General features: G+C 44.1%; 1 non-coding gene across 1 annotated transcript; it reads right to left on the bottom strand.

The window, feature by feature from the left end:
• Positions 1 to 216: 216 nt before the first annotated feature.
• LOC126021378 (5S ribosomal RNA) lies at positions 217 to 335 on the bottom strand. The gene has a single exon (XR_007499905.1). It is a non-coding gene; the product is annotated as a 5S ribosomal RNA (ribosomal RNA).
• Between the last annotated feature and the right edge of the window lie 16,962 nt (positions 336 to 17,297).

Here is a 17,297-nt window from a genome sequence, read left to right as displayed (position 1 = left end):
TATTTTTTTGGGGGGGCACACCAGTTGTGCTAAGGGTTTACTTCTTTTTTTTTTTTTTTTTAAATCACACAATTTTTATAAAATGAGTCCAAATACCCCCTTAAAGAGACTTAGGCTCAGGAGATGGTGTCCAGATCCAGCCATTGGGGCCCTAGGACACGTTAGCCATGGGTTTGTACTTCTTGAAGCGTGTCCACTGGCCTGTAGCATATCTTAAGCCTACATCACCCGGTATTCCCAGGTGGTCTCCCATCCAAGTACTAACCAGGCCCGACCCTGCTTAGCTTCCGAGATCAGACGAGATCGGGCGCGTTCAGGGTGGTATGGCCATAGACAGGGTTTACTTCTAATTATGCTCAGGGATCCCTACTGGTGGAACTCAGGAACCATATGAAGTACCAGGAATTAATCCCAGATTAATCACATGCAAGATAAGTGACTTGGGCCCGGAGAGATAGCACAGCGGTGTTTGCCTTGCAAGCAGCCGATCCAGGACCAAAGGTGGTTGGTTCGAATCCCAGCGTCCCATATGGTCCCCCGTGCTTGCCAGGAGCTATTTCTGAGCAGACAGCCAGGAGTAACCCCTGAGCACCGTCGGGTGTGGTCCAAACACCAAAAAAAAAAAAAAAAAAGATAAGTGACTTACCTGCTATGTTATCTCCCTAGTCTATGATTCTTTCTTTTTCTTTTCTTTTCTTTTCTTTTTATTTTTTGGGGGGGTTTGGGCCATACCCAGCAGCACTTAGGGTTACTCCTGGCTCTGTGCTCAGAAATCACTTCTGGAAGGCTCAGGGGACCATATGGGATGACGGGGATTGAACCCAGGACTGTCCTGGGTTGACTGCCTGCAAGGCAAATGCCCTACCGCTGTGCTAACACTCCAGCTCCACCATGATTATTTCTTAACTTGTGCGTGTGCGTGTACGTGCGTGTGTGTGTGTGTGTGTGTGTGTGTGTGTGTGTGTGTGTTCAGAATATAACACAGGACCTCACTCATACAAAAGCAGAGTTCTCTCTGAGATTTCTCTGAGAAATCTGAGAGATCTCTCTGAGATTTCTTCAGGACAAATCTCTAAAGCAAAGCCCTCAGATCTAGGTGCTGCTGACTTTCGGTGCTTGTGTCCTCGGGCGTGACTGGAAGTTGAGGAGCAAAAGACAATCTGAAATGGTCATTTCTTTCTACTTTGGTTTGTCTCTCTAACTTCTCTGTGGAAGATAATCCCTGGGGCTCCTGCCCTGTTCCCCCTGTAAGAAGGATCCAGTGTCCACTGTCATCTGTGAAGTGGGGGCACCTCATTTTGTTCTCATTCCACATATCACAACCCTCCTCCTCCCCCATACCCCAGGCATGGGGGTTGGTCAGTGCTGGTAGGGACAGTGGTTAGAGAGAACCAAGGTTGGGGCAGAGGTATCATGTGTGAGGGAAGAGAGTGACCCCCAAGTCTTGAGATACAGCTGGCACTGCAGTAGTGAACGCCTGTGCTCTATCAAAGTTCAAGTGTCAGAGAATTCCTGGGTCACTACCACTTGAGTGACTCTGACACTGCTTCCTGTTTCCTCAGAACTCTCCAAATCTTCCCCTCTCCTCCCTTTAATCCCCTAAACATGGGCATCCACTCAGATGTGCTACATGTTTCCTCTTGGCACTGAAAGAATTTAGATTTTTTCTTTTAGATTTTGTTTTGGGGCCACACCTATCAGTGCTTAAGACTCTGAGCTCAAGGATCACTCAGGGAACTATATGGGATGCTAGGGATCAAACATGAGTTAGCCACACACCAGGCAAGCACCCTACCCACTGCACTATTGATCTGGCCCCAACATTTTTCTGTCTCTAAACTCCCCCACCCCACTTTCCAATTTCTTCAGTGGCCCTGGAAACCTATAGAGCTGCTGTCTCACTGACCTCTCACCACCTGCTCTTATTTTGGGGGGGGGGGTCACAACCGGCAGTGTTCAAGGGTTACTCCTTGCTTCACACTCAGAAATCACTCCTGGCAGGCTCGGGGGACCATATGGGATGCCGGAATTCGAACCAATGACCTTCTGCATGAAAGGCAAATGCCTTACCTCTATGCTATCTCTTCGGCCCCATCTAATTTAATTCCATCTCTCCACCTCACTGCCAGTAGCTAGCATTCCCTGTTACTCTTCCATAAAGATTTACAAAAAACATTGCAGCTGCCTTGGGGCTTCATCCACATTGGGTAGCTTGTGAAGGCCCAAATGGATGAACTCCAGGGGACAGGAGAGCAGGAATTTGAAAGCCCAGTGGAGCCATCATCTCTGTCTGGCACCTTGGTAAAAATTGTCTACCAGAAATCTGAGGGTTCCTGAGCACTGGCATCCAAGCCACTTTCCAAAGGAAGAGTATTAATGGACTGGCTGGATGTTGAGAGTGATTGTAGTGAAGCAGAGGTAGATACTCAGCTCACAAGGCTGACAGGGGGACATCAGGAACAGGCACATGTCTTCCAGAACCCCACACCCATAGCATACTTTCTGGGAAATGTCATACGAGTTCCAAACAACCACTGCCAAATAGATGCTGGAACATGGCTAGGCAGTACATCTGGTGTTTCTGGTCAGGCCAGTAGCTTTTCCTCCTTCTTCTGATTTCAGAACCATCTATTCTACTCCTGTGGAAGTGAGTTTCCTCGACTCCAATCTTGTGATACTTCTGAGCTGCCATTACAATATTCTGTTGCCTGGACTTAGCCAGGCTTAGTTCCTGCTCTCCCTTTACATACAAAGACTAATCACAGCTTCCACGACCAATTGTTTGATCACTCAAGTATCTCTTGAAATGCTTGTGTGTTTGAGTGTGTATTTGTATGTGTGTGTGAGAGAGAAAGAAATACTATTGATATCTTTTTATTTTTTTAAATTACTTTATTTAAACACCATGTTTTACAAGGATTTTCCTAATACAGTTGGCTTTTTTCATAGTTACAAAGATGTTCATGATTGAGTTTAAGACATATTGTGTCAACATCCTTTACCAGTGCACATTTCTTGTCACCAATGTTCCCAGTTTTCCTTCTGCTCTACCCCTTGATCTGTCTCTTCCTGCCTATCTATGTGGCAGATATTCACCCCCCCTTTTATTTCCCTTTTAGGCACTGTGGTTTGTAATATTGTTACTGGAGGGATATCATGCATATAATTTTTCCTCCTTTCCACACCCAGTTCTTGTCCAGAGTGGATCATTCCCCATTATCTATTGATAGTCTTGTACCTGTCCTGCCTCCTATAGACATTTATTTATTTATTTTTTATTATTTTTATTTTTTTGGTTTCTGGGTCATACCCAGCAGTGCTCAGGGGTTACTCCTGGCTGTCTGCTCAGAAATAGCTCCTGGCAGGCATGGGGGACCATATGGGACACCGGGATTCGAACCAACCACCTTTGGTCCTGGATCGGCTGCTTGCAAGGCAAACGCCGCTGTGCTATCTCTCCGGGCCCTGTTTGTTTGTTTATTTATTTATTTATTTATTTATTTATTTATTTATTTATTTATTTTGGGTTTTGGGTCACACTCAGTGGTGCTCAGGGGTTACTCCTGGCTCTATGCTCAGAAATTGCTCCTGGCAGACATGGGGGACCATATGGGATACTGGGATTCAAACCACCATCCATCCTGTATCGGCTGCTTGCCAGGCAAATACCTTACTACTGTGCTACCTCTCCAGCCCCTCCAATAGACATTTAGAGGTTTCTGTAGCAGGAAAGAGAAAAGCTGACCTGAAGGTGAGCCTCTCTTTCTCCACCCTGTGCTTTTTCCTCTCCTGAGAAATGGCCCCATCAGTTTTTCCATGACAGTAGAGTTGGCCCTTGTAGTTTGAAGGACCCTGACCTGCACATTGTCTGTTATAGAAAATTATTGATGGACTGTCCCAACCTCATTACTTAATACTTGAGTATCTTTCTTTTTGTTTTATTCTTTGGTTTTAGGACCATATCCAGTAGTGCTCAGGGGTTACTCTTGGCTCTGAGCTCAGGAATCACTCCTGACAGAGCTCAGTGTACTGTATAGGATGTTGGGAATTGAACCCAAGTCAGCAGAATGTAAGGCAAGAGCCTCACTGCTGTGCTATTGCTCGGCCCCAACATGAGCATCTTTCTTCTCTAAAGAGAATTGAAATGTCACATGGACAGGGACTGGGTGCAGCCTGGGCTGGTTGCAGTGAGTGAGGAGATGATAAGTACATAGCTGTTGGATCCAAGTGGGTAGAAGAAGAGATATTGTGATACAAGCCTGCAACCCACCTGCCATCTTTTGTAGACTACATCAATGTGCTCCTTTCTCGTCACCAATAACATTGTGCAAACAAGTTTTTTTCTCCAGGGGAGGGTCCTTGGGATGGGCCATGCCTTCTGTGAGTGAACCTAGTGATGTAGAAGGCTAAATGAGAGTGTGCCTGCAAACGTTTTTGCACAGAGTTGGCTGCAGGGTAGGCTCCCAATAGGAATGAGTTGGAAATGCTGCCAGTAGATGTCTCTGGCTATCAGAGTCAGTGATATCTGTAGCCCTGGAGAAGAGACAAGGCAGACAGAATTAATGGAATTGTGTCCTTTTGATCTATAAACTAAGTCGGAAAGAAGGACTGTGGAAATAAGATGACCATATTGTGGTGTCACGCTTGGTGAAGCTGTGGATGCATGGTTCATCACCAGAAAGTTAAGTAGACATTCCCTCTCATGCAGCGCGGATGATGCCAACCATGTGCCATCCCACATTAGGTGGTGCTCAGGTGTTACTCTTGGCTCTATGCTCAGGAATCACTCCTAGTGGGCTCAGGAGACCATAAGGGATGTCAGGGATCAAACCTAGGTCAGTCATGTGCAAGAAGAGCACCCTACCCACTCTGCTATTGCTCCGAACTTATTTTCAATTTTTTATTTTTTGGTTTTTGGGTCACATCCGGTAATGCTCAGGGGTTACTCCTTGCTATGTACTCAGAAATCGCTCCTGGCTTGGGGGACCATATGGGACACTGGGAGATTAAACCATTGTCTGTCCTAGGCTAGCATGCACAAGGCAGACACCTTACCACTTTTGCCACCACTTTGGCCCCATTATTTTCAATTTTTTTTAAAAAGAACTCTTCATAACATTTTATAGAGGCCCTGCCAATCAATTTATGTTCTCCTAGTCAGCCAAGTGTGCAAGCCTGGGTGTAGCTATTGATGGATTTCTTGGTGAGTTTATATGCAGTCTCTATAGTGCATAGAGGGGCTGGTGCCCAGATTTTCATCTCCTGTCTCCTGCTTTCTCTCATTCATGTTATTTACACTTGGCTCAGGATGGCACAGGGAACACAAGTTGGCTCAGTAAGTTGTCAGTGAAGTTTCCATCTCTATAGAACTTGAAAGTGACCATCACAATGAGGTCACTTGGCCCACTGACATCAAGGTCTTTGGGATAGATTTTCTCTGCCAATGCAACCCTTGGCAAAGTTGTGTAAATCGTGTTGGGTCGTTATTTGGCCTAACTTGGTGAACAATGTGGTCAGTGTTGTGAATTCCCAAGAGGAGCCCTACTGCTCTCGCTGCTGAGAAGGGGGCCTTCTTTGAGGCAAACATAGGGAACATTCTGGCCCATTCCTCCCCCAGGGCCAAGACTGGAGATGATGCTGCCAATAAATGGCAATGGTATAGGAGCTCCACAGACATTCTCATGACCTTCAACCCTCAGATCCAGCTTAGAATGGCAGCCCAGAGTCGTCAGTGAGCCGGGCCAAGGACTGAGGTGGGCAGGGTCTTGGTCATTAGGAAATCACTCCAAGAAAAGGACAAGGATTGTCCTTTATGGCCGGGATGCCAAAGAGCTAAATGGGGAGTCCTCCTTGAGCAGCTATGCAGTTTTAAGAGCTGCTTAGAACTCTGGTTTTACCCAAAGGCCCAGCTTGGACCTGGGGTCTTCAGTCCTCTATTCTGAGCATTAGCCAGCTAGCCAGTGAACTCAGGAAACCTCCAGGAGAAACAGAGTCACATTATTAATCATGAGGAAGAAGAAATATGACAAGGAATCAGGTTTATCTCTGTGTGTGCTTAATTACAGGGAAATGACATCTTAGTTAAGAATGAACATTTCGGAACCAGAGCGATAGCATGGAGGTAGGCATTTGCCTTGCATGTAGAAGGATGGTGATTCGAATCCCAGCATCCCATATGGTCCCCCGAGCCTGCCAGAAGCGATTTCTGAGCGTAGAGCCAGGAGTAACCCCTGAGTGCTGCCAGGTGTGTCCCAAAAACCAAAAAGAAAAAAAAAAAAAAACCAGAAACAAAAAAAAAAGAATGAACATTTCTCTTTTGTTCTTCAGGAAGAGCATGGTTTTTACTCTATCCAGATCTCCCAGGATTTTTGTTCTCTGCTCTATTAGAATTTGATCCTCCAAATCTGTTCAGTGAAATGAAAGCAGTCTCAGGCTACCTATCCAGAGAGAACCAAAGGATCGTGCTCTCTTCTCTAAAGGAACTGATAGAACTAGGAGAGAGACTCACAGAAAACAGCAACAGGGGTGTCCAAGCTTGGATCCTTCTGTGACTTTGTGTGCAAACGAGGAAGAAGAGAAGAGGGGGTGAAGGAGGAAGGGAGGATGGTGGAGGGAGAGAGACTTGGAGCTGGAGGATCCTTCCTTGAAGAGTTGCCTCTTGAGCCAGTGATGGACCGAGGGAGCACAGGCAGGACTCAAGAGACCGGTGGGGTGGGAGATGCTGGCTGGGCTAACAGTGAAAACCACAAAGTGCTCTATTTGCAGCTCTTCTGTAAATTGAACACAACTCCAACAAGTGTTTATTAAGAAAAGACAGGCTTTAGTTCAGAGGGAAGGTTTGGGAACTTCTTAAGTTTGCAAGTTCTTTCCCTCCATGCCAGAGAGGTCATTGTTTGCTGTGTCCTTGGTTGAACAGAAACAGACCCACAGAGCTGCGGCTCGGAGCCCTCGTTCCACCAGCAGTACTGCCCTTGGGTGGCTGCTTGTCAGCCTTACACAGGCTACTCAGCCTCACACAGGCTACTCAGCCTCTTTGTTTTTTGGTTTTTTGGACCACACCCGGCATTGCTCAGGGGTTACTCCTGGCTGTCTGCTCTGAAATAGCTCCTGGCAGGCACGGGGGACCATATGGGACACCGGGATTCGAACCAACTACCTTTGCTCCTAGATCGGCTGCTTGCAAGGCCAACGCCACTGTGCTATCTCTCCGGGCCCTACTCAGCCTCTTTGGATCTTAGTTTCCTCCTGAGTAGAACCAGAGGATCATAACTGTACTTTTCTCCTAAGTGCTTGGAAGAATTACTTGAGGAGCATCCAGGACTTCTTCCCTCCTAAGTTTTCATCTATTCTGCTGAAATCATTCAGAATAGAACCATCCAATTATAAAAAAAAAAAAAAATCAATGCATGGCTGACTGATTCTGATTCGATTGTTGTGACATGATCATAATGTGAGTTGTTTGTCATGCTAGGAATTGAACCTGGGGCCTCACACAATGCAAGTCTTCTTAAAAGATTTTTTTTTAGGGGCCAGGAAGGTGGCGCTAGAGGTAAGGTGTCTGCCTTGCAAGCGCTAGCATAGGACGGACCGCAGTTCGATCCCCCAGCGTCCCATATGGTCCCCCCAAGCCAGGGGCGATTTCTGAGTGCATAGCCAGGAGTAACCCCTGAGCGTCAAACAGGTGTGGCCCAAAAACCAAAAAAAAAAAAAAAGATGTTTTTTAAAAATTATTACAGCATGATTTACCAAGTTGTTCATAATAAAGTTATTTCAGGCATTAAACTACCATGTCACCATTTCTCCACCAATGTCTCCAGTTTTCTTTGCTTTGCTTTTTGTTTTTTGGGTCATACCCGGCAGTGCTCAGGGTTACTCCTGGCTCCATGCTCAGAAATCACTCCTGGCAGGCTCGGGGGACCATATGGGAGTCGAATCAATGACCTTCTGCATAAAAAGCAAACACCTTACCTCCATCTCTCCAGGCCCCCTGTTTTCTTTCTAACATCCTAGCTGTTCCCTTGCAGACACAAATTTATTTAAGATTGTTTCTTTTCTTTTTTTTTTGGTTTTTGGGTCACACCCAGAGGCACTCAGGGGTTACTCCTGGCTCTGTGCTCAGAAATTGCTCCTGGCAGGCACAGAAGACCATATGAGATGCTGGGATTCGAACCACTGTTCGTTCTGGGTAGGCCACTTGCAAGGCAAACACTCTATCGCTGTGCTATCTCTCCAGCCCCTTCATATTGTTTCTTACAACACAAAGACAAATAAAATGATCAGAACTTATATCAGTAAGAGTCCATTTGTGCTAATGATTATGTCTCACAAAGGTGTTACTAAATTCACTGAGGATCTACTGTGCTGATATTCACTAGTTTATACTTATGTGTTATTGTTTAGACTCGTTGAGCGTGGTGGTCTTCGATATAATTTTTCCATCAGACTTGCTATGATCCTACTGAGCTGACAGCACTATGAAACTGAAGGTGTGAGTTGCTTCATGTGGCCATGTGGGCAAGGAGCTATAGATCTGGAATAACTTAATGACATGGCATTGTAATTAGGTTCAGTTGTAGAGCTGAACCATTTCTACATCGAAGGATCTCTGGTGTTGATGTGGGCTGCTGTGCCTTCAGGCAGAAGGGGAAATCCATACACAGCCTCTTGAGTGTCTTAGTTGCCCTGTGGAATTTGACTGGGCACTAAGTTAGCCTCTGAGAACATATTCAAAGGTTTGACTTCCTACTTCTCACCAACATCATGTTTCTCAGATCAGTATTCCTTGGTCTCCTTGGAGGTAAAGATGCCCTGTGGGGCCTACTGGGAACTGCTAATACATGTGAGGTGCCCAGGGAAGAAAGTGCTCCATTCCTGCCTCTGTCTTCATCCCTACTCAGTCCCCAGCACCACAGAGAAGTCTTTTCTTTTAGTCCCTTCTGGTTTGGAAATCTGAGCCAGTCTAGCAAGGTAAACTGAGTCAGAGGAAGCAGTTCATAGCAAAAGGTGGCTAGCTCTGTAATGTAAAGAAATCGATTCCCAACTATTGCTGTGCAGAAATGACTTCTGCCAGACGGGGTTTTCTCAAAATGGGTTTAATAGAGAATACAGGCAGGAGGGAGGCCAGAGTCCTTACAGCAGCTTTCAACCAATAACTACTAACACAGCAGCCAAAATCAACTGCAACACCACCAATAAGCTTCAGTTCTTATCCCCCTCACCCTCCTTATAGGAGTCTCTAACTGAGAGGTTTCTTCTTTCTTAAAGGGATGGACCCCCTTTTTGGGAGTATTATCCAAGACTGTAAGATGAAAGCAAGGAGAAAGCTCAACTGTTTTGCCCCTCAACTCTTCCCACAAAAGCACAGGCTCATGGGAAGATGGATCTAAAATCTAGAGATCATGCTTTGTACATGGGAGGCCCAGAGTCTGATCTGAGGTTCCTCATGGTCCTGTGAGCACGGCTGGGAAAGATCCCTTTAGCATCAAGCTGGGAGTAGCCCTAACTACCAGGTATGGCACAAAAAGAAATCCTATTTATTAAGAGTGTGTTTATTTGGGGCCGGAGAGATAGCATGGAAGTAAGGCATTTGCCTTGCATGCAGAAGGACAGTGGTTCGAATCCCAGCATCCTACATGGTCCCCCGAGCCTGCCAGGAGCAATTTCTGAGTGTAGAGCCAGGAGTAACCCCTGAGCGCTGCTGGGTGTGACCCAAAAACCAAAAAAAAAAAAAAAGTGTATTCATTCACCTACCCACTCACCTCTCCATTGGAGATGATCCGGGTGGCTGGCCTGGGCCAAAGAAGACTAGGATGCCTGACAAAGAGTCAGGCCCCTCTCCCAAGCTTAGCAGCTATGAATTAATTAAAAAATCTTATAGAGGGGCCGGAGAGATAGCACAGAGTAAGGGCATTTGCCTTGCAAGCAGCCAATCCAAGACAGACGGTGGTTTAAATCCTGGCATCCCTATAGTAACTTGTGCCTGCCAGGAGTAATTTCTGAGCACAGATCCAGGAGCTCCAGCTGGGTGTGACCCGAAAACCAAAAAACACAAACAAACAAAACTTATACAAAGAGCAATTAACTGATGCTTTTCTTTCTAGTCAAGTAGCCATGATAAAGTTTCTAGTTCTGGTAGTGTGTGTGTGTGTGTGTGTGTGAGAGAGAGAGAGAGAGAGAGAGAGAGAGAGAGAGAGAGAGAGAGAGAGAGAGAGAGAGAGAGAGAGAGAGAAGCTTAGGGATTCCTCCTGGCCTTGCACTCAGAAATTACTTTTGGTGGGCGGGAGCAATAGCATAGTAGTAGGACTTTTGCCTTGCACGTGGCCAATTTAGGATGGACCTGGGTTCGATTCCTAGCATCCCATCTGAACCCCCTATGCCTGCCAGGGGGTGATTTCTGAGTGCAGAACCAGAAGCAACCTCTGAGCACTGCTGGGTGTGTCCCAGTTCCCCTCAAAAAAGGGGGGGGAATAAGAAATTACTTCTGTGGTGCAGGGAGATCATATGAGATGCCAGGGATCTAACCTGGGTTGGTTGCATGTAAGGCAAGTGCCTTACCTAATGGTACTGTCACTTCAGCTCCTGGAACATTCTTTTTGGCACAGAAGGTAACAGTGGATTGGCTCACAGCTCTATGGGGATGTTTTAACACTCTGACACTTTCTTCATAAGAAAGTTCAGCAGGGGATTTCCTCATCCCTAGGATTTGTTTAGTCGGGAGGCACTGCCTGTTTACTTCCTACTTCTCAGAATTTATGGGAGATTGGGGGTAGTTTGACTGGGTAAGGCTTTCTCTAGGAGGGCACTAATTTTTCAGTCAGAGGGCCAAATCCTCAGGAAGGAGTGGGACATGCCTCAGGTAACAAAAAGCTTGATAGAACTCTGCTCTCCCAGACTCCTAGGGGGTGCTCAGCTTTGGGTGCTCAGCTTTGACCTCAGATGGTCAGATGTTAATGGCCTCCTCTGAACCCTAGAGCATTCAACCAGAGGGAAATTCGGTGTTATGAGCTCCAGACTTGAGAGCTCACTTTGGGGAAACAGAGGCTTTCCCTAGGACCTCGCTGGCACTCATGTAGGCTCATTCAGCCCTGCTGAGGCCAGGCCATGTGGTTCTCACACTCTGGGTCTTTGCCTGTCTTCACTCCAGCTCTCACTGGTTGCAGTCAACTTGTGGGTAGAAGGGTGATTTTATATCATAATTCTAGAAAAAGGCAAATATTTATTTGTTCATATAATTATATTAAAATAACTCAAGATAGGCATGAAGAGACAGGTTAGTCTTAAAAAATTCTAGCTAACGAACATAGAAGGGATGAGGAAAAGAGAAAATGAACAGTGGATAATGTCCTATGAATCATTAGTCTAAGTGATAATTATAAATAGATGCTAAAAATTGGGGATTGGAGTGGTGGCACAAGCCATAAGGTGTCTGCCTTGTGTGCACTTGCCTAGGAAGGACCACGGTTTGATCCCCGGTGCCCCACATGGTCCCCCAACCCAGGGGCAATTTCTGAGTGCATAGCTAGGAGTAACCCCTGAGCATCACTGGGTCTGGCCCCAAAATCAAAAAAACAAACAAAAAAAATAGTTGCTAAAAATTGGATAAAACAAGGGGAAACAGAATGTTTACATAGCTTTGACATTTTCTCATAAGATAGCATGTATTACAGAGTATTTGACTGTGAAACAATTTACTAGCCTAACAGATTCAAGATTAATTGCTCACTGCCCACCATGTAGCCAGGAGGGTCCTTGCTCCAATAGGACACCCAGGCACAACGGGAGAGCACAGTATTGTGGCTGCAGCCTATGACCAAACCATCTGATCCCGACCTGATTCTAAGAGCACATCAGACAAAACACACCAAGAGGAGAAATTGTTGCAGGCCCAGGAGTCCCAGAAAATGCAAAGATTAAATACATGGTAGGGTTGGGATTGGGTTCTGGACAGATTGCTGGGCACTGTGGGAAACTGGAAATTCCATTACACTGTCAGTTCCCTGATTAGAGGAATGTGTATGGTACATTCACTATTAATCCCAAGGAAAGTTTCATAGAGAGTAAGTAGACATCTTTCCATTGTCTTTATTAGTCTTCTATAATATAAAATTACCTTGAAGGAGTCTCCACTGGGTCAAAGATTCAGAGTCAATACTAGGTAGGCAACCCACGGTGCCCTGAGACTTCTTCCTGTCAAATGATTGCTGTGTACTATATACTTCATTCATTCCCTGTCTGCTGGGAAGCCATTGAACTGGCACAGCTGAGTGTGGATGTCAGCTTGAGCAAAGGAAGGGAAAATAATGCCCTTTAGGAGACTTCCAGGTTGTAGACTCAGGTGAATAGCCATACAGGATGAAACTCTAGCCTCAAGATCCATCTGTTTCACTGACTGTCATTTGTCATTAAAGTTTTATTAATACACGTAAAGTCTTTTTTTTTTAAATGCATGTTTATTGCTGCTTTTATGCTTCAATGACATAGTTGAAAAGGTATAAGAGACACCAAACCACCTGCAAGTTTATGACATTTATTCTCTGATTCTTTATAGAAAAAGAGTAGGAACTCTTGGTGCTAAACTTTGGTCTAGTTGCAAATTAGATTATATCTCCGCATGCTCTTTTTCAGTTTTACAGCCATACCTGGTGGTTCTCTCAGGGTTACTCCCTGCTCAGTGCTCAGGGGACCATATAGTCTCAGTAATTGAACCGGGCCTCTAGCATGCAAAGTTTAACTCATCGCGTGAAGCTCTCTGCCTCCAGTCCCTTGGAAAAATACATCTGTCCCTCTCAAAAAATAAGCCGCTATTCAAAGCTCTCTGAACTCTACTTTGACTTTTGATTCAACATCTAGTGTCCAACACTTCCTCTAATACTTAAGGAAGCCATATTATTCCCACAAGCATTGATTTCCTCACCCAGGGCCCAGGAATAGATCCCTCTCTTGGGCACTTTAGGGACTCGGGGTCAATAAAGGTATGAGAAGCCACAAGGACAAACTCAGCTTTCATGCTAAAAAGTCAATGAAACTGCAAGTCAACATAAACTATTCCGGAAAAAAATGTGTTTTCCTCCCTACTTTGGAGGCAATAAGAAAAAAAGCAACACCCAACCCCAAACAATTTTTGAAGACAACAGATCCTCAGTAGTTGCAAGTTAACTTGTTTATTTCTAGAGACACCCTGTGTGCCAGCAGGAGGTGAAGGGTTGAGAGGGGATGTGTGAGGTTAGTGGGAATGGCAGACATTGGAAAAGTTTGGACACAAGCTATGTAAAGTCTCCAGAAGCAATTAGAATCTCAGACACTGCCAGCTCTTTCTAAATTTAGCCATGAAGTGTTTGGTTGACACAGGTGAATGATTGCGACTCTCTGGGAGCCCTGGGGACTGAGTATACAAATACTTACTCTTTTTACAGCATTTACCAAGCTGGTATATAAGGAACAAAACCACACCATGTCCTCGACTGCCCTAAATCGTACTATAATCATCACAGATTTTAGGCCAAAACTTTTATATTAAAGAGTAGAGTGAGATCATTATGTGTGTGTTTGTGTGTTGATATTAAGAATCATTTAGGGGCTGGAACAATAGTACAGTAAGAACTCACATGCAGCTAATCTGAGTTTGAGCCCCATAATCCCATATATTCCCCCCAAGCCTTCACAGGAGTAATCCCTGAGCATAGAGCCGATAGTAAGCTCTAAGGACTATCAGGGGTGGTCCCAAAGCAAAACAAGCAAAAAAAAAAAAAAAAAAAAGGATATATTGCTAAACTGTCTTTGGTGCAAGATCAGGATGCACTGAATACTCATGAATACACATTAAAATTGAGGTAGTACAGTGGATAGAGCACAGAGCCAGGAGTATGTCCCAAACACTGGTAGGTGTGTACTACTAAAAAAGACATAGAGATTGCAAAGATAAGTACCAGCTCCAGAAAATACACAGATTAATTTAAAAAAAAAAAAGGAAGGAAGGAAGGAAGGAAGGAAGGAAGGAAGGAAGGAAGGAAGGAAGGAAGGAAGGAAGGAAGGAAGGAAGGAAGGAAGGAAGGAAGGAAGGAAGGTTGGTAGGTAGGTAGTTAGGTAGGTAGGTAGGTAGGTAGGTAGGTAGGTAGGTAGGTAGAAAGAGAAAGAAAGGAGTAAAGTAAGATGCTCGCTTTGCATATAGTTTTCCTAGATTCAATCCACAACACCACACATGGTCCCTCCCCCACGTCCTCCAAGAGTGATCCCTGATCTCAAAGTCAGGAGTAAGCCCTGAGCACCTCTAGGTGTGACCCAAAATAAAAAAACCAAAACCCAAAATCCCACAATTAACACATTTAGACATATCATATTTACACTGCAGAAAACAAAATATAAAGAAACCTCTTGTAGGCAGGGGAAAATACCTTATATACAGAGGAATAAGCTAAGAATTATCCTTCATATCTTGACAGAAACTCTATAAGTAGGACAACAATGGAATGACATCTAAAATACTAAAAGAAAGGGTGAGAGGAGTTATCAATTCAGAAATCTATTCAGTGAAATGTTTTTTAGAGATGTAAGGGCCAGAAAGATAGCAGAGCAGTAGGGCATTTGCTTTGCATGCAGCCAACCCAAGGAGACGGTAATTCAATTCCGGGTAGCTCAGGTGGTTCCTCAAGCTGCCAGGGACGATTTCTGAGTGCAGAGCCCAGAGGAAATCCTGACCACTACTGCCAGGTATGACCACTCTCCCCTTCAAAAAAAGTGAACGACTTTCTTAGACAAATAAAAAATGTGGCAATTTGGGGCTGGAGAGATAGCATGGAGGTAAGGCGTTTGCCTTTCATGCAGGAGGTCATCGGTTCGAATCCCAGCGTCCCATATGGTCCCCCGTGCCAGCCAGGAGCAATTTCTGAGCGTGGAGCCAGGAATAACCCCTGAGCACTGCCGGGTGTGACCCAAAAACCACAAAAAAAAAAAAATGTGGCAATTTATTGCCAGTATATCTCTATACTACAAGAAACTTAATGGGGTTGGATTGATAGTACAGCAGGTAAAGTACTTGCCTTGTTGGCAGCTGACCCAGGTTCAACCTCTGGCACCACATATAGTCCTGCCAGAAGTAGTCCCTGAGCACAGTTGGGTGTGACTCAAAGACAAACAAAAATAAATAAAAGAAAAAAATGTTAAGTGATGGGACCAAGTATCTAAAACTATCTTATAGTCCAACATCTGTGTAATATTAACAATAGGACTCTCAAGTTGACAGAACAAAGGAGAAATAGAAAAACAAGAGTTATAGGCTTCAGTACTTTAAAAATTTAATAGAACAAAAATAATGCAAATATGTTTAAGACAGTAAGAGAGTTAACTAGACAATAATTGAGATACCTAGAAAATCACCCCAAATTATGAACTTAAACAGCATATTTCTCAAAATGAAACTGGCAACAAAAGAGTCTAAAAGGAGTTTTAAAAATGTTGAACTGAATGAAAATAAAAATATTACATTAACATTTGTAGTGAAAACATTTCCAGTGAAAGCAATGTTTATAGGAAAAATTATAGAATAAAATGATTATACTTGAACATAAATATGTCTAAAATCAGTAATTGAAGTTTTTACTTAATGAGCTAGAAAAGGACAAATTAAAACCAAAGCAAGCATAAACAAGCTGTATTATAGGAGTAGAAATAATGAAATTAAAACAGAAAGAAAATAGAGAAACAAACAACCCCAAATACCCCAAAAGCGGTTTCCTAAGAGATCAATAGACCAGAGAGATAGTACAGCAGGTAGGGCGTTTACCTTGTATATGACTAACCTAAGTTCAATCCCCTCATTCCATATGGCTCTCTGAACACTATCATGAGTGTTTCCTGAGTGCAGAGCCAGGAGTACCCTTGAGAATCACTATGAGTGACCCAGAAACCAAAAAATCAAAAACCAATAAATCAATAAATTGAATCACACTCTATCTGAGCTGACCAAAAAAAAAGGGGGGGGGGGGGAACAAACCAAATGGATGGAAAAGAGGAAGAAATAAGGCCCAAATAGCCCCAATCATTCATTCAAAGTGGGTGAACCTTTGAAGGCATTCTTCCTTCCCTTCTCTTTTTGTCACAGTTATTCTCCGCAGCCCATTAAATTCTAATTTAGGATAGTTAGCTGTGAAAAAATTAATTTCCCTCCCAGAGACCAAGAAGTAATCAATCTTCCAGTGTTTCATTAAGGAGGTCTGAGAAAATTAATTCTATTTTATACTTCCAATGCTGAGCAGGAAAATGAAGTGGTAGATTTCCCAAATTTGTGGGCTTGACAAGTTCTTCTACTCCAGGGCCTCTGTCAGATATTATGATACCCTGTAAACAGGTACATAATAATATATGAGATTAGCCCGAACTAGGCCCCCTTCTTTGGGAAATAGCACCCTCCTTTGTGCCCAGTCTCTGTTGTTCGGGTGGATTAGATTTTTTCCATCCTCGCTTTCAGTCTGACCCCTGACAGAGACTGGCCAATGAAAGTCCCAATGTGCCAACTCCCATCCTGGTGGCCATGATAATTTAGGAACATGATCATGGCACCAGATGACACCCATTCTGCTGATAGGAAGCAGAAAGCAGGCCGCAGGGACAATCAACCCCTTGACAGGTCTAAATCTGTTTGAACATGAGATGCCCTAACTGCCTCAATAGAATGTTAAAATGTAAAGGGAAACCACTGACTCAAGAGTATATGTATGGCTATCTAGCTATATATGTGTATATTATTATATAATAATATGTATAGTAATAAAATAATGTATAGTTTCTGTAAGTGTGGCAGAGTATGATAATAGGGAGGTGGGTGAACTCATGCTGGCCCAGTGTCCTGGTGTTTGGGATAAAGGCCTAACATGATCAAGCCTTCTCTACTTGTGCCTTCGAAGGAGTGGCCAGAACCATTGGGTAGAACATTTGCCTTTCATGTGGTCCACCAAGTTCGGTCCCTGGCATCCCGTATGGTCCCCTGAGCCTAACAGGAGTGATTCCTGAGTGCAGAGTCAGGAGTAAGCCTTGAGCACTGCCAGATGTGGCCTAAAAACAAACAAACAAATATAAAACCACTGAAAGATAGCACTGATACCACAATTGTCTCTGTTATCAGATGATTTCTAGCCCAATCATTGGGTCAATTTTCTAAATGAATATTAAATTCATTAAAAATAAAAGTGGGGGTTGAGGTGGAAATATTCATATAACTATTCAGTTCAATATGGAGCATAAACAGGAGAAAGAATATGACAATAAACAAAAAATATCTCATGATTAATGTAGATTCAACCACC

This window comes from Suncus etruscus, chromosome 10, assembly GCF_024139225.1.
Source record: "Suncus etruscus isolate mSunEtr1 chromosome 10, mSunEtr1.pri.cur, whole genome shotgun sequence".
Lineage (NCBI taxonomy): Eukaryota > Metazoa > Chordata > Mammalia > Eulipotyphla > Soricidae > Suncus > Suncus etruscus.
The sequence above is the reverse complement of the archived record's forward strand: the minus strand, read 5'-3'. Positions and strand labels throughout refer to the sequence as shown.